The following is a 6,617-nucleotide window of genomic DNA, read 5'->3' as shown; positions in this document are numbered from 1 at the left end:
TCCCTAGCTTCATACACATCATGCACCTTCAAGATCAACACCATTCTTAGGAGGATCTTGCTCACACACCTTCATAGCTTCCGCACCACTTTTTCTTACATGATTCAAGAAGACCTTCATGAAATGCCATCACGATGAGTGTGTCTTCAAAGGCTCAAATTGTCTAAGAAGTCTCACCTAGGATCAACTAGTTTAAGCTTTCTAGTTTAGCGTTTGTTAATTGTTTTCATTACGACAACTGTTTTTGCTTAGTTTCGCTTAATTGCTTTTGCTTAGCCTTGTTTAAAGCTTTGATAAATTGCTTTAGTTGATAGATAGCTTTGCATTATTTTCTTGCATAAAATTTGATTTCTTCATCCTCATTGTTTCTAAGTGATTTACCTAAAGAAAGAATTGTGTGAAGATTTTGAGGGATAGTTTTTGACTAAGGCAAGACTTGGTATTTAAGTAGTCCTTGGTGACTCACCTCTCTTACTTGGAAAACTACCTTCATTAACTTTCCTCTTCCTTCTTAAAGTAAAGCACTTCTAAACACAAAGTTTTAGTCATGTCTTCTCACTCCATTAAATCTCTTAAAAGTGATGTGAAATCCTTGAAATCTCTTTTAAAACAACTTTCCAAGGATATTCAATCAATTTCATCTAAACAATTGGAGAATGAGGCCAAAACTAATGAATTGACTAAAGCAAAGGATGAGAAGTCTCAAATTTCAAAAAAATTACATTCTCATGCATATAGCTCTCAAGTTTATGATTCTTCTGGGGAAGAAAGTCTTAGGATAAAAGAATATCCTCAACCATCCCCTAGGAGAGCTAGAAAAGAGAGACAAGAAAACCTAAAGGAAGTTAAGGTAGACCTACCTCATTTCTATGGAAAAGAAGATGAAGAAACATATCTATATTGGGAGATGAAGGTAGAGCATTTGTTTGCTTGCAACCATGTGAGTGAAGAAAAGAAAGTACCCTTAGCTACCTTAAGTTTTACAGGTGATGATATATATTGGTGGAATGCCCTAAAAAGAGAGAGACATCTCCACAAGGACCCTCCCATTACATATTGGAATGACCTTAGGGGAGCCTTGAGATGTACCCTTAGGGGAGCCTTGCAACCATGTGAGTGAAGAAAAGAAAGTACCCTTAGCTACCTTAAGTTTTACAGGTGATGGTATATATTGAAGGAATGCCCTAAAAAGAGAGAGACATCTCCACAAGGACCCTCCCATTACATATTGGAATGACCTTAGGCTAAGCCAAAACCCAACCAAAATCAATTCCTTTTGCAACCAAACTTTTGACGCCTCATTTTGGATGCATTTGTCAGCATTCCCCACCAAGATTGCTCCAAAACCACAAATTCACTTTTTCACAAATTTTGCTACCAAGGCACAAAAAGTAGGTCAAGCGAACAAACTTGCCTAAGCAAAAATCCAACCAAGATCAATTCCTTTTTCAAAAAAAATTTTGACACCTCATTTTGGACGCATTTGTGAGAATTTCCCACCAAGATTGCTCAAAAACCATGACTTCACTTTTTCACCAATTTTGCTACCAAGGCCCAAAAAGTCAATCTACCCAACTTGGATAAGCCAAAACCCAACCAAGATCAATTCCTCTCGCAACCAAACTTTTCACACCTCATTTTGCATGCATTTCTAACAATTCCCACCAAGATTGCTCAAAAACCATGACTTCACTTTTTCACCAATTTTGCTACCAAGCCACAAAAATTCAATACACCCAACTTGGCTAAGCCAAAACCCAACCAAGATCAATTACTTTTGCAACCAAACTTTTGACACCTCATTTTGGATGCATTTGTGACAATTCCACACCAAGATTGCTCCAAATCCACGACTTCACTTTTTCACCAATTTTGCTACCAAGGTACAAACACTAGGCCAAGCGACCAAACTTGGCTAAGCCAAAACCCAACAAATAGCAATTCCTTTTGCAACCAAACTTTTGACACCTCATTTTGGATGCATTTGCGACAATTCCCAACCAAAATTTCTCCAAATCCACGACTTCACTTTTTCACCAATTTTGCTACCAAGGTACAAAAACTAGGCCAAGCGACCAAACATGGCTAAGCCAAAACCAAACCAAGATAAATTCCTTTTGCAACCAAACTTTTCACATCTCATTTTGCATACATTTGAGACAATTCCCCACCAAGATTGCTCAAAAACAATGACTTCACTTTTTCACCAATTTTGTTACCAAGGCACAAAACGCCAATCCATCCAACTTGGCAAAGGAAAAACCCAACCAAGATCAATTCCTTTTGCAACCAAACTTTTGACACCTCATTTTGCATATATTTGTGACAACTCCCCACCAAGATTGCTCAAAAACCATGACTTCACTTTTTCATCAGTTTTGCTACCAAGGCACAAAATGCCAATCCACCCAACTTGGCTAAGCAAAAACCCAACCAAGATCAATTCTTTTTGCAACCAAACTTTTCACACCTCATTTTGCATATATTTTTGACATTCCATACCAAGATTGCTCAAAAACCTTAACTTCACTTTTTCACCAATTTTGCTACCAAGGCACAAAAAGCAAATCCTCTGAACTTAGCTAAGCCAAAACCCAACCAAGATCAGTTCCTTTTGCAACCGAACTTTACACACCTCATTTTGGATGCATTTGTGACAATTCCCCACCAAGATTCCCAATAACCATGACTTCACTTTTTCAACAATTTTGCTACCAAGGCACAAAAGAGCCAATCCACCCAACATGGCCAAGTCAAAACCTAACCAAGATCAATTCCTTTTGCAACCAAACTTTTCACACCTAATTTTGCATACATTTGTGACACTTCCCCACCTATATTGCTCAAAAACAATGACTTCACTTTTTCACCAATTTTTGCTACCAAGGCACAAAAACTAGGCCAAGCGACAAAATTTGGCTAAGCCAAAACCCAACCAAAATCAATTCCTTTTGCAACCAAACTTTTGACGACTCATTTTGGATGCATTTGTGAGAATTCCCCACCAAGATTGCTCCAAAACCACGACTTCACTTTTTCACCAATTTTGCTACCAAGGCACAAAAAGTAGGCCAAACGACCAAACTTGGCTAAGCAAAAACCCAACCAAGATCAATTCTGTTTGCAACCAAACTTTGGACACCTCATTTTGGATGCATTTTTGAGAATTCCCCACGAAGATTGCTCAAAAACCATGACTTCACTTTTTCAACAATTTTGCTACCAAAACACAAAAAGTCAATCCACCCAACTTGCCTAAGACAAAACCCAACCAAGATCAATTCCTTTTGCAACAAATTTTTTCACACCTCATTTGGCATACAGTTGTCACAATTCCCCGCCAAGATTGCTCAAAAACCATGAGTTCATTTTTTCACCAATTTTCCTACCAAGGCACAAAAAGTCAATCCACCCAACTTGGCTAAGCCAAAAACCCAACCAAGATCAATTCCTTTTGCAACCAAACTTTTGACACCTCATTTTGGATGCATTTGGGACAATTCCCCACAAAGATTGCTCAAAAACCATGAATTCACTTTTTCACCATTTTTGCTACCAAGGCACAATAGGCCAATCCACCCAACTTGGCCAAGCAAAAACCCAACCAAGATCAATTCCTTTTGCAACCAAACTTTTGACACCTCATTTTGGGTGCATTTGTGAGAATTCCCCACGAAGATTGCTCAAAAACCATGACTTCACTTTTTCACCAATTTTGCTACCAAAACACAAAAAGCCAATCCACCCAACTTGCCTAAGCCAAAACCCAACCAAGATCAATTCCTTTTGCAACCAATTTTCCACACCTCATTTGGCATACATTTGTCACAATTCCCCTCCAAGATTGCTCAAAAATATGAGTTCATTTTTTCACCAATTTTGCTACCAAGGCACAAAAAGTCAATCCACCCAACTTGGCTAAGCCAAAACCCAACCAATATCAATTCCTTTTGCAATCAAACTTTTGACACCTCATTTTGCATACGTTTGTGACAACTCCCCAACAAGATTGCTCAAAAACCATGACTTCACTTTTTCACCAATTTTGCTACCAAGGCAGAAAAAGCCAATCCACCCAACTTGGCTAAGCCAAAACCCAACCAAGATCAATTCCTTTTGCAACCAAACTTTTGAGACCTCATTTTGGATGCATTTGTGACAATTCCCCTCCAAGATTGCTCAAAAACCATGACTTCACTTTTTCACCAATTTTGCTACCAACGCACAAAAAGCTAATCCACCCAACATGGCTAAGCCAAAACCCAACCAAGATTATGACTTTGAGCTCTTGATCTTGCGGTTTTTGTGGTGGTTTTGGTGGAAGCATTCACGGATTGAGGTGGAATAAGGCTCTCCTAGGAATTATGTAAGGCTTAGAGGTTCATGAAGAGTATGAAGATGAGAGAGGTTCGGCCAACTCTCCTTGAGGTGAAAGAATTGAAGATTAACGACCTAAATCTAAAGAGATTTCAGGCAAGGGAGTATAATTGGCACAAATTTGGCAACATTTCAATACTCAAAATAATCTTGTGAATACATGATGTAGGCTCCTCCTTATAGCCTTGGAGGACCGGAAATGAAAAGGTAATGAAAAGGAAATGCTAGCCAAATGACATGTAAATTTGGCACCTATGAGATCACATGGGAAACGTGATCCAAAGATGACCGTTGGCGTGCTTATGCTTCACATGGTCGGCCAAAGTTAGCTTAGTAGCTTCTAGAAACCGAAAGCTAACTTAGGTTGGTTTTTAGAAACCAATTTTTATCCTAATTACAATTTAAACAATTTTACAAAAGGAAATTCTATACTATTTTGACAAGAATTTAAAGACTATGCTACGCTTGATTTTGAACTTCTTGGAACATGTAAAGATAGGTTTCTCTGCCATTAGTGGTAGTGTCCCAATCCTCATCAAGCCTCTTGGTCATTGTGATGGCATTGAGCTCTTCTCCTTGCGGTTTTTGTTATGGTTTGCGGAAACTTCAATGGATTGTTGGTGGAACAAGGCTCTCCTAAGAGTTGTGGTAGCCTTGGAGGTGCATGAAGAGTAGGAGAGTGAGAGAGGTTCGGCCAACTCTCTTTGTAGGTGAAAGGTTTGAAGATTAGATACCTAAATCTAAAGAGATTTTATGCAAGGGAGTTAGAATGACACATTTTGGCAGCATTTCATTACTCAAATTAATCTTACAAAATGAGAGCCAGCCACCTCAATTTATAGTGTTTAGAGGGTTGGAAATTCAAAAGAAAGTGGAGGGAAATTCAAATGAATTCCCTCCCATAAGTGGAGCCTAAATGAGCACATGGGGAGGGGTGTGTCTCGTTTGTATGCTCACCCCCTCCATGGGCTTTCTAGACCGGCCTTGGTAAATTTAGAGATTTTTTTAGAAACTCTAAGTTTACCTAGGTTAGTGTTTTAGGTGCCAAAATTAATTCTAAGAAAAATTACAAATAAAGTTCCTATGCTAATTTTGACAAGAAATTAAAGTCTACTCTACACTAGAGTTTATGGCATTTGAACATGTAAAATAACGTCTTCTTGGATCCTCTTGGCCATAACTCTAGGGTTGGCCCAAATCTACCCTTTGGTGGGCTTGCATGTGGGTTTGTGCTTGGGCCTCTTCCATCATCCCCTCCCTCTTGAAAAGGATTTGTCCTCAAATCCAATGCTTCTTCTTTTTCAATGTTAGGGGGATGAATGTGGTTGGATGGTGTCCATCATCTCCTCCTTCTTGAGAAGATCTATCCTCAAATCTACAGGGTCGATCTCCAATAGCAGCCTCTTGCTTTGACAACTATGATCGTCCTCCCGGATCAAACGTCCTTCTATGGAAATCATCAAACAAAGCAAATGAGTTAGTTTGAGCAGTTGTATAAAAATCAATTTTATGAAGTTGCCATTCTTTTTGTTTTTCTATTGTTTTGGGCAACTTTTTCCAATATTTCTCTTTTGATTGTTGTATTTGTTCTTTAATCCTCTTATGTATTTTAACATATTCATTTTTTGTTACTTTTTCCTTAGACACAAATATTTGTGGATTAGGAAATGCTAACAAATAAAAAAGAGGATTAAGTCCACATACAACTTCAAATGTAGAAATATTAATAGTCTTGTGGACTACTCTTTTGTACGCATGCTCATCTCTAAAGTTGTGTTTGCCTTTTATGATTACTCTAGACATAGTAGAAAGAGCTATGTTTTCAATTTCATTTTGACCATTCTTTTGAGGATGATAAGAATTTGAAGAGTACAACTTAGTTCCAAGTTTTTCAAATTTTGGAGCTCTTTTCAATACTATGCTTGGAGATAAACTAGGAAGTCCTATTACTTCTCAAGAGAAGATTTTATCCATAAAAATGGAATCAATACCTTTTGTTGTGCAAGGAAGCTCTAATATAATATTTAGGCTTATGTCTTCCCATGGATCATTTGCAAAAGGTAAAGGAGTATAGATTTCATGCAACATTGCCTTAGATGTATTTTTAAAACAAGAAATGTATCTAGGGTAATGTCTTTGAACATCTTTTCTCATGGGTGACCAAAAGAATTTTCCTTTTAAAAACTCTAGAGTTTTATCAACTCTAATTTGGCCCATGAGTTCTCCTTCACGAAAAATTT

The sequence above is a fragment of the Phaseolus vulgaris genome, chromosome 2 (genome assembly GCF_051622355.1).
Source record: "Phaseolus vulgaris cultivar YP4 chromosome 2, ASM5162235v1, whole genome shotgun sequence".
NCBI classification, from domain to species: Eukaryota; Viridiplantae; Streptophyta; class Magnoliopsida; order Fabales; family Fabaceae; genus Phaseolus; species Phaseolus vulgaris.
This window is presented reverse-complemented; position numbering follows the sequence as displayed.